This window comes from Geotrypetes seraphini, chromosome 6 (genome assembly GCF_902459505.1).
Source record: "Geotrypetes seraphini chromosome 6, aGeoSer1.1, whole genome shotgun sequence".
Lineage (NCBI taxonomy): Eukaryota > Metazoa > Chordata > Amphibia > Gymnophiona > Dermophiidae > Geotrypetes > Geotrypetes seraphini.
The window spans coordinates 67356915-67377283 of record NC_047089.1 but is presented as its reverse complement, the minus strand read 5'-3'; the positions used below and the strand labels follow the sequence as shown (position 1 = coordinate 67377283).

General features: G+C 41.8%; 1 protein-coding gene across 9 annotated transcripts in view; it reads right to left on the bottom strand.

Moving 5' to 3' along the window:
- The window catches only part of ENOX1 (ecto-NOX disulfide-thiol exchanger 1), a 628466-nt gene that overhangs the window by 376802 nt on the left and 231295 nt on the right, over positions 1 to 20369 (bottom strand). Inside the window, exon 3 of one of the 9 annotated variants that reach the window (XM_033948798.1) lies at positions 14188 to 14369. The exons of 7 other annotated variants lie outside the window; for them this stretch is intronic. The gene's annotated coding sequence lies outside the window, so the exon portion shown is untranslated. Of the gene's footprint in view, positions 1 to 14064; positions 14168 to 14187; positions 14370 to 20369 lie in introns of those variants that run through there. One more of the 9 variants, XM_033948800.1, reaches the window with a different exon arrangement.

Sequence of the window (20369 nt, the reverse complement as noted above, 5' to 3'; positions counted from 1 at the left end):
AACCAAGGGGCACCCTACCATCATGATGGGGCTTAAAGCCCATTACGTGGTGGTCCTGTGGCATCAGGAAAGGAGCAATACCTAGTCCAGACATGGTCAACTCCAGTCCTTGAGGGCCAGAATCCAATCAGGTTTTCAGGATTTCCCCAATGACTATGCATTGAAAGCAGTGCATGCAAATAGATCCCATGCATATTCATTGGGGAAAAGCTGATTGGATTCCGGCCCTCGAGGACCGGAGTTGCCCATGTCTGACCTAGTCTCTTCTGCCCTGCCAGCACCATTTCCAAAATGGCACCCCAAACAGTAGTTTCACACGACTATAGCTACGGGACGAGTCCTAATAGTAGTAAGCAATTTTACCTTTGAGTTTATTCTGACTGTGAGATGAGTCAGGTGGTATACAGGGTAATATGCCCATGTGGAAAATGGTACATTTACATGGTACCACAAGTCGCCATTTTTGTTTTTACATAGCAAAGAGCTGCTTTACTTTCATTTGCATTTTTGCATCGCATTACTATGTAACTCCTGGTGACCTAAATTACACTGGGGTACGACAAGTCAAGCTATGTTAGAGCTCTTTAAGATACATTAAGGGACAAATAAAGCAACTAAAGACAGTGACACAGCTTGATAACTTCCCTTCTTATTGCATATAGAACTGTGCATGCTTCAGGCATTTTACAGTTTTAACACTTGTATACAGCTATGGAATATTTCTTTACACTGTATTTAATACCGTAATTGATCTTTCTTTTTCATGGTAGTGATATGCACTCCCACTCCTCAAGGGTCACAAAAGAGTGAGGATTTCATCCCTAATGACTATGCATGATATAAATTTGCATACATTGGAAGTGGTATGCATGTACATCTTTCTCACACATATTCACACAAATAAATCACTACTCGGGATTAACTACTTTTAAAATAATAGCTCCAACTTAATTAACGCATCGTATTGTGGAGATGATGCGGTATACAAACTGAAGGTTTAGTTTAGTTTAGTATTGCCAAGAAGCCATTTTATCAAGTATTAATTCTCTCATGAAAATTTTTATTTTATCCTATCAATTCATAAATATACATATACGTTCAACGAGACACATTATTTCACATATTGCACCTAGAAGCCCTCCCAATCAAAACGCCTTTGAAAATATTGTGTTCTTTATAAAATTGTTCACCACATGCCAGTAAAATGGCCGTTTGTAAAATCCTTATTTCCAAGAATCATCGTTTCCAAACATTTTGACATTCTTCCTTCGTTAAATAACTCCTTACATAATCAGTTGCAGATCCAGTAGATTTTAAACAGTCAAGCTCGACACAGAGCTGTGTTTCGCTGTAAAGTGTCTTCAGAAGCTATGACCGATTAGGGCTCCCACTCCACTCTAAACATTCACAAATATGAAATTATTTCATCTATAACCCATAATATCCTAACATAATTCATTTAGTATCACATGTTAAACAAATGATAATACCTGTCAACTCCTCTTTATTTATCATAATATAGCAACATGGGGGATTTATAACGTTGAGACTCACGCACTAAGATAAACCATACACCAGGAACGACTATATATTCTCCCCACTCCTATCTTCTCTTTTAACCCTTCCAAATCTGAATCAACTCAATTCTCTCATCTATTGTTAATTATAATAAATTCCACTCCACCTCCCTAAGACCCCTGGGGTCCACCATATCCCATTGATGAATCAATCGCTGTTCCTTTCTTAGCAATACTTCAGAAACTTTCCCACCCCTAGTCAATCTTACTATAATCAAAAGTACAAATCTCAAATCCTCCACATCATGATTACTTCCTATCCAAAGATACCAGCGGTGCTTCAATTTTGCCTAAATGTAACTTACTCAAATGCTGAGCTAGTCGCTGCTTAATTCTTCTCTTGGTTTGGGCCAATGCACCATTTTCCACATGGGCATACTACCCCATATACCACCTGACTCGTTTCACAGTCGGAATAAACTCAAAGGTAAAATTGCTTACTACTATTAGGAATAGTTACCATATTTATCTCTAATGCATAGTTGCAGTATACACAACTATTACACTGGAAGTGTCCCAGTTGATCATTTGAAACCTATTACTAGACAAAATTTCCAATAAATTCCGACTACGAGTATATGCAAATCGCGGCAACTCTGTCAACTCAGGATGCAAATTAGAGAATGACACGGTGAAAAAATTGGTCCCCGTCACCGCCCCGTCCCCGTCTCACCATCCCCGTCACCGCCCCGTCCCCGTCTCACCATCCCCGTCACCGCCCCGTCCCCGTCTCACCATCCTCTTCACCGCCCCGTCACCGCCACTGCCACCCCATTCACCGCCCCGTCACCGCCACTGCAATCCCATTCACTTTTCTTTATTTACGTATAAAGGAAACATTCTTTAAAACTTTAAAACTTAGTTAAATATTAGTTAATAACTATACAAAAACAAAACACGCAGAGAAAAAATTAATTAATAAAAATTCTCAAAACTGACACATTTTGATCACTAAATTTAAAATAGTTATTTTTCATACAGTTTTTCAATCACTAATCTTCCACCACCCCTGGGGCTAGCAATGCAAAAACAAACACGACATGTACTTTAAATGCTGCCGTGATTAGCATAGTGACCGCGGCTACGGCTGCAAGTCTCCCCTCCCCCCAGCGATCACGGCAGGAGGGCACCCAACCCCTCCTGTAGACCCCCCCAACGGCCCTCCCCACAATCGCAGCAGAAGGGTCCCCAACCCCTCCTGCCGGTCCTCCCAATGGCCTCCCCTAAGATCGCCGGCAGGAGTGTACCCAACCCCTCCTGCTGGACCCCCCCCAACGAACCCTCCCACCCCGGAACCCCCTTAGTCTTACTTTCCAAGTTGGACCGGACGGCTCCTCACACGTATGGCCAGCAGGCTTGCCTCCGTCCAAATGAGGCGGGCCCGCCCCTACCCTGCCCAACCCACAGGATCCTAGGGCCTGATTGGTCTAGGCACCTAAAGCCACTCCCGCTATAGGAGGGGCCTTAGGTGCTTGGGCCAATCAGGCCCTAGGATCCTGTGGGTTAGGCAGGGGAGGGGAGGGGCGGGCCCGCCTCATTTGGACGGAGGCAGGCCTGCTGGCCAGACGAGCGAGGAGCTGTCCGGTCCAACTTGGAAAGTAAGACTAAGGGGGTTCCGGGGTGGGAGGGTTCGTTGGGGGGGGTCCAGCAGGAGGGGTTGGGTACCCTCCTGCCGGCGATCTTAGGGGAGGCCATTGGGAGGCAGGGGAGGGGAGGGGCGGGCCCGCCTCATTTGGACGGAGGCAGGCCTGCTGGCCAGACGAGCGAGGAGCTGTCCGGTCCAACTTGGAAAGTAAGACTAAGGGGGTTCCGGGGTGGGAGGGTTCGTTGGGGGGGGGTCCAGCAGGAGGGGTTGGGTACCCTCCTGCCGGCGATCTTAGGGGAGGCCATTGGGAGGACCGGCAGGAGGGGTTGGGTACCCTTCTGCTGCGATTGGCAGGAAGGGTTGATCTGACAAATGAGGAGCACGGTGAAACACAGGTAAATAGCGGTTCCTAGAAGGGGGTACATTGGCCCGCGGGGACAAACCTGTTCACCGTTTCCGCGGTCGGTGAATGGCCTTGTCCCCGTCACCGCAGCGACTGCTAGTTTTCTTCCCCGTTTTCGGCGGTGACCCGCGGCTTAAATGCGGTGGCCGCGGGTAAACCGTCACCGTGTCATTCTCTAATGCAAATTTAAAATGTGCCAGTGCCGCCAAATAACTTTTCTAATTTGTTGAGCTTGATATGAATGTGATAATACACACTTCACCTGGTTATCCCTTCTGCTACGTTCAGAACGCAACAGAAGCCATTCCCTGTGAGTATATTTAGCTCTATTGAAGGCTTTCTGTATAACATATTCATTAGGGATGTCCTTAAAACCAGACCAGTTTACAGCTCTCAAGGACTAGTAACAAATAAGATTTCAGTCTTGATCTATCAACCATCTCTTATTGAAATTGGCAACCTTTCCCTAATAATAATCATAACAAAATTGTAACTCAACCACCAACCTAAGGGATCTGTCTCCCTTAAATTAAATCCTTGCCCTTTCCCTTTTATAAGTAAGAAAGAAAAAGGCATGTGGCAAGAAACACCTTACCAAAGTGCTTTTTAATTTGATTTACTCGTAGGTTGCTAAGAAACCTACAGTCTGTACTCAAAGATTCTTCCTGAAGGATTTGTTTATATTCCATTAGCTGGGTTACAACTGACCTCATGCAATTAATGATCCATTTTTTTCCAGGGATACAATAAAGGAAGAAAGCAGCAGAGTCAAATTTAAGAATCTCAGACTCTGTATAAAATAGCTTTTACATATAACTTTTTTAATGTTTTGAAAACCTAGGATACAAGTAAACGGGTTTCTCAGCAGGGAACACCTGGCTTGGCCTCCGCGGGTGCGGGTCGCCGGACTGGATGGACCTAGAGTCTGATCCGGCGAAGCCATTTCTTATCTTCTTATGTTTATGTTCTTAGGAATAACCGCAAAAGCAATGATGTGCAAGAAACGTAAACCTTGTATAAAAAAAATAATCTCACAGTTGCACGGCATTTGAGATTAAGAGAGGGCTACCTTTAAAATGGCTTATTTTACCACAATTTAAATACCCCCTCCCATTTTATGAAGCCACATTAAGCTTTTTTTATTGCCGTCCATGGCAGTAAAAGCTCCGACGCTCATACTGCCGCGGCTGGTGATAAAAATAGCCTAATGCGGCTTCATAAAAGGGGGCCATAATGAGACCTAGGGACCCTTTTACTAAGCTGTGTCAAGCCCTAATTCACACAATGCAGGATGTGCTAAAGCATTCTGTGTTAATTTTGCCTCTGTGCGCACTAAGCATGTGAACACTACTCAGCTCATGTGCTGATGGTACATGAGTACATCCATAACGCGGGAGCACTTACTACCTCACGAATTAACTTTTACAAATGGTCTCACGCTAACATTAGTGCATGGACAGAAAGAAATAATCAAAAAAGGCCGAATTTATGGTATTGCTAGAAATGAGTTAGGCTCATAGGAAAACCCCATATTAGGGGACGCTAAGTCCATTTACTAGAGCAGTTCAATAAAAGGGCCTCTTAGTTACTAATAACCTGGATTAACAGTAAAATAACCCATCTTAATGGTAGACCATGTTGATAATTTCTCTCCTAAATATTTAAAATCCTGCAGTCCCTTCTCCATGCCAATCTAACTACCCCCCCCCCCTTTATAAAACCATAGCTTAGTTTTAAGCGCCGGCCATGGCGGTTAACAGCTCCGACGCTCAAAGAATTCCTATGAGCATCAGAGCTGTTACCACCACAACTGGCACTAAAAAACACGCTATGATTTTGTAAAAGGGGGAGGGGGGTAAATCAACTTGTTGTTATGCTGATAGAATCCTATACATCCATCTATAAAGTATTTACAGCTTATCAAGGGACTCATGGCGGAAGTTTTTTCAGAACTAGAAAAGTGACAGATTTAATGTTACACACTTTTTATTCCCCAAAACTAATACCATTTTAGAAATAAAACACATTACGGAAAATAAGAAAAGGCAGTCTCTAAATTTGCACCAAAAAATTGAAGGGACAATTATGGAAAAGAAACATTTAAGTTCTCCAGCCAGTCATGGTTATTTTTAGCACGGACAAAATCACAGTTCTCTCATATAAAAGGCTGTTTGTACGGGTGATGTTTCAATGAGGCTGCAGAATGTGCTGTGCCTGACCCACTGTTATCACTGCATTGCTCTACTCAACAGAGCTAGAAAGGACGATGAACCTGCCCATCCAGCATCAGGAATCTAGTAGTAAATCCCCCAAGCACAGCCAGATGGAATAAGTCAGGCATTGGAACCGAGGGCTGTGTTCCTGCACACAGTGTTCTGATTCACATGTACTGACAGAAAACCAAACAAAAACAATGCACACCACTATACACTTCTCCCTCAGTATTCGCGGGGGTTAAGGGCAGAGCCGGACCGCGAATGGAGAAAAACCTCAAATAACTTCTTGTCCGGCTCTGACCCACCCCCCGCCTCCCTCCCTGCATCCCGACCTTACCCGTTGGTCTAGCAGGCTTTCGGGGCAGGAGCGGTCTTCCTACGCTCCTGCCCCGTGCAGATCGCCAATAGGAAATGACTGCCGTGAGTTCCCGTAGACCACCAGGTAAGGCCGGGATGCCGAGAGGAAGGCTGGAGGGAGGCGGGAATGTCTTAAACTATGGGGGGGTTCCCCCCCACAAAAAAAAATCGCGAATATGTGAAACCATGAGTGTCGAAACCACTAATAGGGAGGGGGAAGTGTAGTAACAAGCTTCCAATTTCTGCAATGGACTAAAGGTTTCTTTTTTTTTTTTCCTATCAGTACAATTCCTCATTCAATATTGAATTCTGAAGGGAGCTGGCTCACACACAGACAGGAGAAAAGAAAAAAAAAAAAAAAAAACTCTCCCATCCCAAGGCTATCTGCTTCAGGAATCTCTGGCCCAAACAACCCTGGCTAAATGGTACAAAGAGGCCCTCAACGCTGTAACACCCCCATGGACCAATACTATTTACTTGGGAAGAAATTAAGTAGCAACTCTTCCTTATACAGCCATCTTGAAAAACAGCAGTGCCTACCCCCTAGCAGTACATCAGAATGCGCCACTAGGAGTCAGTCAAATAGGGGAGCAGTGTGTTTCAATGCACCACTAGAAGTTAAGCACCAGCATTTTTCAAGATGGCAACAAAGGCATCTCTTTGAGGCCCACCAGAGGTGGATTTCTTGCCTTAATTATATATTTTTTGAGGATTGTGAGGCTTCAGGTTCTACTTGAGAATGTGATTTGATCTGCTGCTTGGATGACAAGGTGTATTAAGCGGTTTACAATCAGGTACTCAAGCATTTTCCCCTATCTATCCCAGCGGGCTCACAGGCAAAGAAGACAGTGGTCGGTTACAGCGATGTTAAGCTTTAGAAAGGGATATAGTGCCTTGATAAAACCCCTTCGGGTGAAACATGTTGGCAGTATAAATCCCTGAAAGCATGACCACAAGTTTTAAGCTAAGTATTTAAACTATTTATACACTAAGGTAGAAAAAAGTATTTATAAATTTAATAGCAAAGTATGGAAGATCAGGTGAAGAAGTAGTACATAAAGCCTGACACAATGAATTTGTATGAGTGCTAGGTGGTACTTCTGAGGATCTATAAACGTTGTACTATTTACTGTAAAGAGAGTTAGGAGGGGTAAGAGAATATACACCCTTCCAATCTGAAGTTTGGGCTATACTCTCACAGAAAATTTAACTTGAACTATTGTGCTGTTTGGTCAATCGCTGACTCAAGCACTTAAAAAGACATCTTTGAACTGTCAACCCACGTATATGGGAATTAGGTGCTATTCATTTATATTGATCTTGTTTAAACAACATCTGATAATAATTGTTGGACATACTTATTTAGTTTTCTTTCACCCTTAATAGTTATTGGGTTGTTTTTTTTAATTGTAATAAATAAATACAAATATTTAAATGGTTAACCTCTGTGTTGGTGTGATTATAACCTCTCACATATTTAATTGTAATAATATTGCACTGCATCACCACTAGAGAGTTGTTCAACTGGAAAGAAAAAATTTGACCATGTCACCCCTTATTAAAATCAACACAATAGCTTCTAGTAACCCACAAAATAACATAAAACTCTACTAATCTTTAAAACGCACCTGTCGAAATGCCCTCCCTATCTCAATCACCTTCTGATCCTCTACCTACCCTCCCAGATACCTCGATCACTTCAACAAAACCCATTAATCATCCCAACCACTCAACAGATCACCTATGACTCTTTTTTTTTTTAATAGATTTTAAATTTTACATTCAAGTAGTCACTTGTTCAGAAAGTAGGTTAGTGAAGATATAACGTATAACCAATATGAATCACAATCAACATAAAAGAAAATTCTTTCAACTAACCCAACTCAAGTCCTCAAAAAAGAGATCCAAGATTACGTTAAGCGAGAAAAAAAAGAAAAAAACTGTTGTAATAATAGGACAAATTACAGACAGAACTGAGATGTGATGAACAGCTTATATAAACTATTGAGCTATTGTTGACTCCTCTTTATCCAGTCGAGACAAAGCCAGAAAAGCGGTTAACTGATGAGATTTAAAAAAAAAACATATTTAACTGAATGGTAGCAAATAATACACTTGCAAGGATATCTTAAGTAAAATGTTGCTCTCAGTAAAGTGACTCCAGGTTTCAAAAGTAAAAATTCTCTACGACGCTTTTGAGTTTCTCTAGAAAAATCAGGAAACATTTGTATTTGGCATCCAAGAAACTCTTTCTGTTTGTTTTTGAAGAAAAGTCTCAATAACCATACTTTATCTATTGCGAGAGCTAGTGTCACAACCATTGTAGAAGGTACTGCTGTCTCTCTTATCTGATGTTTCTAAGATTTCAGAAACATTCAATGGTGTTTGATTCGATATTTTAGACTGCAATTGAGCCCCATTTTTGTTTGGCAAATAATACACTTGAGTAAATGGTGGTAAAGTTTCCTCAGAAACTTGCAATATTTCAAAAAGGTATCTCCTAAGCATTTCCCTAGGAGTAACCGTGGTTAATCTAGGGAAATTAATAAGTCTCACATTGTTATTCTGGGAATTATTTTCAAGTGTTTCCACTTTCTTCCTAAGATTAATATTATCTTTGATTAGATGACTTTATCCATAGTAGCATTTTTTTTAACTGGCCCCACTTTATGGAATGTTCTACCTTCACAACTCAGATTAGAAACTTCAATCGACAGATTTAATTCACCACTTAAAACATTCTTATTTAAGTATGCCTTTGAATAACCGGCCCCTCCTTAGTTTCCTATCTCGATTGTTACTGGACATCACCTGGCATGACCGCACAAACTATCCATCTCCCCCTCTTTCTTTTCCCTATTTACTTTCCTATCCAATCAAATACTGTGGTTCTCCTTTCATCCAGCTATACTCTCTCTTACGTTTTTCTCTTTCTATAATCTATAATAATAAAATGCTAGGCGCGCATGCGCACTCTTGCCGCATGTTCCCTGAGATCTGATCTGTCGGGATGTGCCGGTGAGAGTGCGCATGTGCGCTTACCACACAGCCTACACCTTACCATGTCACAGAGGGAGTGAACGCGGAGTCCTGCCGTCTCCCGAGCCTCAAACGTAAATCTCCTCCTTTGCCCGCCTCCGGCCTCTGCCCCTCACCATGCTTCAGTCTGTTGCAGACCCCAGAACTTTTAGCGGCTCCTCTCACGAGCCGCACCTGCATCGGAGAAGGCTTCCGATGCAGGCGGCGATCGTGAGAGGAACCTCCACGGCACCTTAAAACTTAAAAATCAACCTTCAGACTCTGGAAAAACTCCTCCGAGGCAATTAGCCATCGAGCTCCACTCCAGCACCAGCGGAAGTTGAGTTTTTCAAAATTGTGAGACCGTGGGAAGGGGAGGGTGCCAAGGAACTAGATAGCAGGCTTGAACGCGGGAAGGGAAAGGGGAATAAGGTAAAGAACGTGCTGTGGCTGCTGCACAGAGAGGGGGGAATAAATGCTGTTTTTCACTGTAGATCCAATCAAATTTGTAATTCTGTGCCAAGCCTTGAACTGTTCTGGGAAAAAAAAAAAAATAGCTTCTGGGTCTGTTTGCTGATGTTTTCATGAGCAGGAGTCGGTTTTGAAAACACCTGGTGTGGTTCATGGAATGGGAATGGGGGGGTGCTGCTGGTCAGGGAGGAGGTAAAAGTAAGCGAAAAGGGCTGCTAGCACCCGTTAATGTAACAGGCTAAAAAACTAGTATATGATATTTTATGAACTGCGGTATATCAAAAATAAGCTTGAAAACTTAAATATGACTGAATATTGAGCAGCTCAACTTTTTCATTCTTGATATAAAACATTCAACATGGCTTCATATTTCTGTGTAGTATGTATTACAACTCTGTTATAACATGTCTCTACAGCTGACTAAATATTACTTTTCCAGCATAGGGAAATAAGCTTTATTTCTTCTTTGTAATATGACAGTTCTGCTGTTGTGTGTGTATGTGTTTTAAAAGTAGCAACATGTACAGCTTTGCCTTCCGTTTTTTTGCCTCTATAAGAAAACATTAAATTTTTGCTCACTGAAACAAGGATGCAGCTGGCAAACTAACAATTAAAAAAAAAAAAAAAAACATGCACAGATGCGATGGAACAAATCAGCAGAAGCAAAGCTCATTATCAGAGCCCTCCTCTTCTCCCATACAATGCAAGCCAAAAAAATACTACATTTAGGAAAAAAGACAGGGCCAGAAAGTTAATCTAGCAAATGGCTGAATTAGCTTCCAGGACATCAACAGCTGATCCTCATGTGTCATGCCAGTGTTGGGTTCCAAAGCAAAAAAAAAAAAACCCTAAAATTAAAACAAAACCATTAGTTAAAATTGTTATCTATGACGAGGGCTTCTAGTCTGTCAAAAGCTTCTGACCATTGACCAGTAATTTATTTTCCAAGAACACGATCAATTCCATTTTAGCACACAAAAAATACATTCTTTGACCATAACATGATCATAATTAGGTGGTAGAATCACAATTGGCAACAATCTCATGCCACAATCCTCCTCCAGTGTAGTCATGAAAACATTACTCCCCAGCTGCTGTGTGGGACATTGCCTCTCTTTCTCTTTACATTTGCTTACTGATTTTTGGAGTCTGGTTGAATGCTACAGCTGTTTACTATGGTATTCACTCGCTCTTGGAAATACAACAAACAAAACTAGGAGCTAAGCCTAAACTGACACTTGAAAAATTTATTTATTTCATGTATTTATTACATTTGCTATACCGTTCTCCCAAAGGAGCTCAGAAGGGTTTACACGAATTTATTCAGGTGCTCATTTTCCCTGTCTGTCCCAGTGGGCTCACAATCTATCTAATGTACCTGTGGAAATGGGGGGGGGGGATTAAGGGCACCTTTTACTAAGCCGTGCTAGCGGTTTTAACGCATGCACCGGATTAGCGCGCGCCAGCCAAAAATCTACCACCTGCTCAAAAGGAGGCGGTAGCGGCTAGCGCACACGGAAAATTCGTGCACGCTATTTCACACGTTAAGGCCCTAGCGCGGCTTTGTAAAAGGAGCCCTAAGTGTCTTGACCAGGGTCACAAGGAGCAGTGTGGGTTTGAACCCACAACCCCAGGGTGCTGAAGCTGTAGCTTTAAAAACTGTACCACACACTCCCCCCTTCCCTGTTGCTATGCTTGAGAAGTATTTCCCAACTTCCTCAAGTCCAGCACTCTTTACGTCGGACAAATTTCTACCGAATACCACTAAGCTCCAATTGAAAGAACTTTTGAAATGGACATTTTATTATTAAACAGCTTAACTAACTTATTAACATATACGTATAACAAAAACCGATCATTACAACTGGCTTACAGACCAAGACACAGGTGGCACGATCTCTACTCTCATGTAAAGTGTCTGGCCCTTTTACCAAATAGTGGCAAAAAGTGTCCTTAGTGTGTTTTTCCTGTGTGCTAAGGTCATTCTTTTTTTTTTTTTAACATGAAATTTTATTGAAAATTTTTGCTCAAATACAAAGAAAAGTAAAAATCTATATAGTCAAATATATAACAATTTGGATGGAGTGATAAGTCAAATGAACAATACCAAATGAACAAGTAAAATCTCACCATTCCGACTAATATAATTATCCAGCGTGAACTCTATGGGAAGGGAAAGGAAGGAGAAAAGGGAAAAAGGAGAGAAAAAATCCCTCAGAGGCCTAAGAAACAGAGAGGAAGAAATAGAAAGATATGTATAAAAGGTATGGAATGTAAATAGAAAAATATAATGTAGACATAATATAGTATAGATATAATGTAAATATATGGCTATACAGAATTCAAGTAGTTCTCGATAATGGCCCATTTCCTAGCAACTTTAGTATGTAGAGGCAAGGACTTAGAAATTAGCATCTCACAAAGAAGCACTGCCATCAAAAGTGGATATTTAGGGCTCCTTTTATCAAGCCACACTAGCGGTTTAACTCGCGTAATAGCAGCGTTAAACCGCCGGCCGCGCTAGCCGCTAACGCCTGCCTTGAGTATTTTGGCCAGTGCGGGGGTTAGCACGTGATTAAAAGTCACGTGCGCTAACCCAGCTAGCGCGGCTTGATAAAAGGAGCCCTTAGTGAGTCAAAAGATTTCCAATCTAATATAATAAAACGGTAAGCCGCGCATGCGCAGTTCCTATGCGTGCGTCCGTTTTCCGTGAGCTGTAGCTAGGAAGTGCGCATGCACGGCTTACGGTCTTCTTCCTCCCCTCTTCCTCCCCCCCCCCCCCCCCCCCCCGCCAAGGTAGATGTGGGCCGCGGCGGCCCAAGGCGGATGTCAGCCGCAGCGGCTGCTGGCCGCCCAAAACTCTCTCTCTCTCTTCCTACCCCCCCCCCCCCCGAAGCGGATGTCGGCTGCGGCGGCTGCTGGCCGCCCGAAGCTCGCTCTCTCTCTTCCTCCCCCCCCTCCAAGGCGGATGTCGACATAAGCAGGACATGGAGTTCAGGAGGAAGGTATGGGGGAGGAAAATACTGCGCAGGGAAGTGAGGTGGGAGGGAAATGCTGCGACACAAGGAAATGGAGGGCAGAAAAGGGGTTGATGGACAGGGGAAGAGGTGCTGATGAACAGGGAGGGGGGGGCAGAAAAATAAAGACAGGCATACAGGACAGGGGGAGCGGGAAGGAGGTGATGATGGACAGGGGGAGGTAAAACAAAGGGAGAAGGGCTTCTGCTGGATAAGGTGAGCAGTGATGGGGTGGTGGAGGACAAAGGGGAGGTAAAAGGAAGGGAGAATGGACAGGGGGAGCAGGCAAGGGGTGGTAGTGGACAGCCAAGGAAAAAAAAAAAAAAAAAAGACAGACAGAATACAGAAAGCGGCTAAGGAGAGAGAAAAAATAAAAAAGACAGACACACACACATATATTCTAGCACCCGTTAATGTAACGGGCTATAAGAGTAGTTAGATAATATTAGTCTCAGTGCAATAATTAAGAGTATTAAATAGGGCATGATGTGTGTCAGAAATCTTAAGAGAGGGAGCCTCTGATTTAAACATGACTATAGCGATGGAGAGATTGGATTGTATATCAAAAAATAGAACACACAGCAGACCAAATGTCCTTCCAATAAGATTGTAAACATGGACAATCAAATAACATGTGTGCTAAAGTCCCTGGAAACAACTTACAATTCCAACATTTATTAGAGGAGAGAAGACCAGATACATGAAGTTTTTGGGGCATCCAGTTCGTTTTGTGGTGCAGAAAAAAAAAATTACCACCTTAGTCAAATGGTGGATTTTCCTATTTTTTTTTGTATTAATGGGCACATGCTAATTTTATCATTAGCACGTGGCTATTAAAACAGATCAGCACATGAGTCCTTACCACCACCCATTATGTAGACAATAAGGCCTGTATTCTCTAAACTGCACCAACAGATGCCATACCACCACCTAACTTAACTGTTTTAATTGGAGTCAATCAGCGTGGTAATTGACTGCGTTGTTTAAAACCAATTAAAAGTGATTTTTTTTTTTTTTTTTTTTTTTAAATGTAGGCACCCAGAGACACCTGAAAAAAAGGATACCATAGTCATATCCACGGAGACACCTAATAGCGCATAATGTTAAAGTAGGCGTGGTCTACACCAGAAATAACCTCAGGCGCCATTAGGCAACTCTGTAGATGCAATTCTCGTCAAAGGCGCCAGAAATGTAGGCCTACAAAACACTGGCCTATATTTCCGGCGCCTATCTTTGACGTTATCTATGATTCTGAAAATGGGGGTGGGGCTGGAAGTGGAACCGGGCAGGTCATGTGTCTGGGGTTTCCCCGAGAAAATATGGTAGCCCTACACGAGGCTGTCTTAACTTAAACCATATAAGTGTCTATATACTGTAGCAGCAGAATATCATCAATATCTATATAACTTGCATCAGTTACCAGTGAATAAGGTAAATACAGCGCCACTGCTTTCACAGATATCACGGTTGAATATATGTGGACTATTTACACGCCGCAGCCAACTTTAAAGCAAACGCTGGGCCACAGTGTTTGAATGCTGACCCAATGATGTGCATCTTTCTGGCGAAGGTGGTGTTGTTGGTGATCAAGATTGCTGAATTTAGTTATCGGCATCTTCAAGGGTAGATGGTGTTGGGGTGAGCCACAGGCCTAAAAGATAATGAGGAAGCTGTCTTGCTGAAGGTTCATCTAGGTTGCCTCAGATCATGTACCAACCCAGGTTACTAAAACAAAAGTTAACAAGCCTGTTAGTGCATGCAAAATAGCAATAGCTACATGGAATATTTCTTATTTTACAACTGAAATAGATAGGCGAATTTCTTTTAGATGTGGCGATACATTTGCTGGTAAGTGTCTGTGCCTAGTTGAATGAAACTGGAGCTGAAAGAGTTACATCAGAATCTTGAATACAGCTGTTAGTTGTTAAGGTAACTTGGCTGTTATGTGAACAGTAAATCAGTCTAGACAAGACAAGTATTAAAATGGTCAGAAAAATCTGTAAAAATAATGTGAATACAGAACACAAGGGGAGAAAATGTGCTCCAAGCAACATATGTAACCATACATCAACCCTAGTGACAGGCAAAAAAAGTACTTAACCATTCTAGTTCTCTCTGACCTAGAGTTATTAGACACATCTAAATGATGTTAGTAAATGGCTTTATACCTCTGGATTCAGTGGTTAATTTACCCAGGCGGCAGATTTTTTAAAAATTTCTGGAACAAAAGCAACAACTGTCTTTACCAATTTTTTTATTTATTTGTTTGTTTTTTAAATAAATGGCTCTTACAAGTCCCACAAAAAAAAAAATCAGTATTTGGACCCATCCAATTGTCTTAACATAGGGACCCTTTCACTAATCTTAGTAATATATGGTATTAGTGTGTCCCATGCAATAAGCCCAATTTACTGCAGCAGTTAAGATAGGGTATTTTCTTGGTATTAGATTTGCAGAGACCACATAATTTTTTTTTTCTTATTTAGCATGCAGGACTTCAAAAATATAATACTGGAGCACTTACCACCTCCTATTTAGAAGATGCTAAGGGCTCCCGAATTGTCTGCATTATCCAGTTAGCGCGTGCTATGAATGCACTAGATGGAAATGCTTCCAATACAAAAAAAATAGCTACACCTCCTTCAAAAAACAGATTTACAAAAATATTAAATAAGGTATATAGGAATGGGGTTTATGGTAGGTTTTCTTGAATTTAAAGAATGTTATTGATTAGGGGAGGGGGATAAATTCTAATATGGATTTTAACAGAATATTAAGTGTTGTATTTGAGTTTAAAATGTTATAAATGCTGTTATACTTATTGTAAACTTTTTTAAAATGAATAAAGAATTGGGAAAAAAAAATAGCACACAATTAGTGTGCATATAGTGGATAATTATCACAGGACACTTTAGTGTGTCTAATCTTAAGCTTTTTTCAGTGTGCTAAGCTCACATTGGGACTTAGCACATCTTTGTAGAAGGGCCCCACAAGTGAAAGTCTGATATCACGGGCGCAGCACAAGAAGGGATGGGGCATCATGGAGGGCAAGTCCCACGGAGTGCAATTATAGCTTGCTGTGACCCTGACTGCACACAGCAGGCAACTGCCTAGGGGTGGGGTCAGGGATGGGGCCAGTTTGGGGCCATGTGTCCTCTTTTTTGGCTTCACAAATATGGTAACCCTAATCCAACCTCCAACCTGATGCGCTACAAATGGTCTAGAGAACTGCCCTCCACGCATCCACTCATCCCCAATGAGACCTGCAGTCATAAGAACATAAGAACATAAGAACTGCCATCTCCGGATCAGACCCATGGTCCATCAAGTCCGGCGATCCGCACACGCGGAGGCCCAGTCAGGTATACACCTGATGTAGTTTTAGTCACCCATATCCCTCTATGCCTCTCATAAGGAGATGTGCATCTAATTTGCCTTTGAATCCCAGCACAGTGGATTCCTTGATAACCTCCTTTGGGAGAGCATTCCAGGCGTCTACCACTCGCTGTGTAAAACAGAACTTCCTGACATTTGTCCTGGACTTGTCCCCCCTTAGCTTCAAACCATGTCCTCTTGTCCGTGTCGTGTTGGACAATGTAAATAATTTATTTTCCTGCTCTATTTTATCGATGCCTTTCAGCATTTTGAACGTCTCGATCATGTCCCCTCGCAGCCTTCTCTTCTCAAGGGAGAACAGTCCTAGTTTCTTGAGTCGTTCCTCATATTCCAAGTTCTCCATACCTCTTATTAACTTCGTTGCTCGTCTCTGCACCCTCTCTAACAGTTTTATATCCTTCTTTAGGTTGGGAGACCAATGTTGGACACAGTATTCCAAGTGTGGTCTGACCATTGCTCTATAAAGCGGCATTATGACTTTCTCCGATCTACTCGTGATTCCTTTCTTTATCATGCCTAACATTCTGTTTGCTTTCTTTGCCGCTGCCGCGCATTGTGCCGACGGCTTCAGGGTCCTATCTATCAGTACACCCAGGTCCTTTTCTTGTTCGCTTTTACCCAGAGTTGCGCCTGACATTCTATACTCGTATTCCTTATTCTTACTACCTAAATGCATTACTTTGCATTTCTCCACGTTGAACTTCATCTGCCATTGATCTGCCCATTTCTCTAACTGATACAAGTCGCTCTGGAGTTCCTCGCTATCCTCCTCCTCCCTTAATGTGTTCCTGCCTTGCCCGCCCCTTTGTACGTTCACTAGCTGTTATCCCCATTCTGATCCATTCCCTGTAAGATATCTGCCCCTCCCCCTCCATTATGTTGCTATGTTCTACCGTTCTGAGCTTTCTAGGAGGACGGGATATAAATCTAAATAAATAAGTAAAATATAGGAGCTAAATGGGAGAAGATGGTTCCACTTCTTAGATATCAAATATATAGGCTGCTGCTCGAGCCACCCTTATTCACATTTCCTTTAACAAAATTCCTCATAAACTAAAATGATAAAAGAATATCATAGTGGAACTCAAGCGCTCACGGCTGCAATGCCATTAGTATGCTTTTCGTCATGCACCCTTAATGTGAGCTATCATCGGTCCTTTTATTCTTTTATTATTATTATTTTTTCAAAAATGTTTATTTTTATTTCAGCCTTCATTTAAATTATTTACTATAGCTATTTATTGCAAGAGTGATTCCCGGATGTGACGAAAGACACTTTGAAAGTTGAAGTGGGGGGCCGAGAGTTTGAATTGTTCAATCCGGTCATTGAACAGATAGTTCACTAAAAGGGTTAACTATAGCGTTCCCGAAGAAGCTCTATGTCATATTGAGAGAGCGAAACGGAGATCTTCCGTCGATGGCTGTGTAGTATTCACAAGCTAAGTACTACTATTACAAAGATATAAGAAGACTCTTGCAATAAATAGCTATAGCAAATAATTTAAATGAAGGTTGAAATAAAAATAAAAATTTTAGAAAAAATAATAAGAATAAAAGAATAAAAGGACCAATGATAGCTCGCATTAAGGGTGCATGCCAAAAAGCATACTAATGGCATTGCAGCCGTGAGCGCTTGAGTTCCACTATGATATTCTTTTATCATTTTAGTTTATGAGGAATTTTGTTAAAGGAAATGTGAATAAGTGTGGCTCGAGCAGCAGCCTATATATTTGGTGATAATTCAGTGCTGTGCATAAGATATTTTTGAAGGATTCTCCATTTCTTAGATGCCACATAGCATTTGCAGCTACCATGCAATAAAGTTCCACATTAAACCACAGTGACTGCAAATTTGATGACCCTTCAGTAAAAGGGCCCCCAAGTTATTTCCCTGTCCTCGGTGGACTTTTAATCTAAGGACTTCATTAACGTGCACTTTGTTAGTAAACAGACCGCAATGAAAATAATGGAAATTTTGTTAAATAGGGTAAAATCACATTAATGAACATTAATTCATATTGGTAAATGAGGAAATGGAAGTGACTTGCACAAGGTCACAAGGGGGAGAGAATTGGGACTGGAACAGTGGCTTCCCTGATTCTCAGCCCACGATCGATCCTCTAAGATCTTCCTAAGCAAATGAGATGCACTGTGCACATAAAACTGTGCAGAATTACATTACATTACATTAGGGATTTCTATTCCGCCATTACCTTGCGGTTCAAGGCGGATTACAAAAGGTTAGTTTAACAAAAAAACAGAGTTACAATGATTTGCTAGAGAGGTAAGTTGTAGATCTTATAAACATTTAGCAGGTTGTTGAGGGTGAGGTGGTTTGTAAAAGAGTTAATAGGTGGTCATAGTGGAAGTTCTTTTGTTCTTATTAGTGCAGTAGTGGGTAGATCAAATGTCAGTTTTAGAGTTACTAAACGGTCGTGATGTTATTGCTGCTTCAGGAATTTCTTGAAAAGTGTGGTTTTTATTTCTTTTCTGAACGTCCTATAGTCTGGGGTGGTCATCAAGAGGTTGGAGATCTGGTTGTCTAGCCTTGCGGCTTGGGTGGCTAGGAGGCCGTCGTGTAGTTTTGTTCTTTTTACTTCCTTGATTGGGGGGGGTATGAATGGGGCGTGCGTTTTTCTTTGTCTTGTAGTGGGTGCTTGGATGAGGCGATTGTTCAAGTATGATGGGCTGTCTCCGTGTAGGGTTTTGAATAATATGCAGTAGAATTTGAATTGGATTCTTTCTTGGATTGGAAGCCAATGTGAGTTGATGAAGGCTTCAGTGATGTGGTCATGTTTTTTCAGTGAGTAGATGAGTCTCAAAGCTGTATTTTGGATTGTTTGGAGTTGTCTAATTGTAGTTGCAGGGCAAGGAAGGAAGAGGATGTTGCAGTAGTCCAATATCCCTAGTATTAGGGATTGGACTATAAGTTGGAATTGTGTTCTTTCAAAGAATTTTCGGACTTGTCTCAGATTTCTCATGATTGCGAATGATTTCTGAATTGTTTTATTTATTTGCGGTTGCATAGTGCAGCATCTGTCTATGGTCATGCCAAGTAGTTTTATGGTGGTTTGGATGGGATATTTGATTGCGTTTATGTCTAAATTGGTTGAGGTTTGGATCTTGTCATTTTCGAGAAGGATGAATTTGGTTTTGTCTTGGTTGAGTTTAAGTTTGTGATTTTTCATCCAGGTTGTGACTGTTTCAAGTGTTTGGTGAAGTTTGTCTGTCATGGTAGGTTTAGAATGATCGAATGGGATGAGGATGGTGATGTCATCAGCATAACTATAGGTGGTTATGCCCATATTGTCCAGATGCGTTCCTAGAGAAGCAGTGTAGAGATTGAAGAGGGTGGGGGATAGTGGAGATCCTTGTGGTACGCCGCAGGGGTTTGACCAGGATTCTGACTTTTCTTTGTTTGATTTAAGCTGTAGGTTCTGAGTTTTAGGAATCCTTCAAACCAAGAGTATACTTTATCTGAGATGCCTATTGCGTCTAAGATCTGTAGAAGGATGTTGTGATCCACTAAGTCGAATGCCGCAGTTAAGTCCAGTTGTATGAGAAGCATTTTTTTCCCTGTACTAAGGTGTTGTCTGACGGTATCCATAAGGGAGCCTAGTAGTGTCTCTGTGCTGAAGTTTGTTCTGAAGCCTGATTGCATGGGGTGGAGTAGGTTGTGGTCATCTATGTAATTGGTGAGGAGTTTGGCTACTAGGCCTTCTATAATTTTGACATATAGCGGAATTGAGGCTATAGGTCTAAAGTTAGATGGGTGGTTTTGTGGTGCTTTTGGGTCTTTTTGGATTGGGGTGATGACGATTTCGCTGAGGTCAGCAGGGAATGTGCCTTCTGTGAGCGTGAATTGAATCCATTGTAGAATTGTGGTGCGGAATTTTACACTAGAGGTGGTAAGGAGATATGAGGGGCAATGGTTGAGGTCACAGGAGGCATGGCTGTATTTTTTGTAGAATTTGTTGAATTCTGACCATTGTATGTTGGGGAATTGAGTCCAAATTCTGTCTGCTGCAGTTGCCTCTTTTCCTGGAGGGTGGATTGTGATTGGGTTTTGATGGGATGGGTTAAGGATGAGAGTGGCTCTGGTGTTGGTAATTTTGTTCTTGAAGTGTTCTGCTAAGAGGGTGGGTGATGGTGGAGGAGTATTCGTGGTGGTTGTGTATGGTTTGGTGTCTGTTAATTCTTTCAGGATTTGGAATATTTTTTTGGAATCTTGAGTTTCCGTGCCTATGAGGTTAGTATAGTAGCTTTTCCTCTTATCCCTTAGTTGATTTTTGTATTGTTTGTTGATTTTTTTCCATTCGGTTTTTGTTT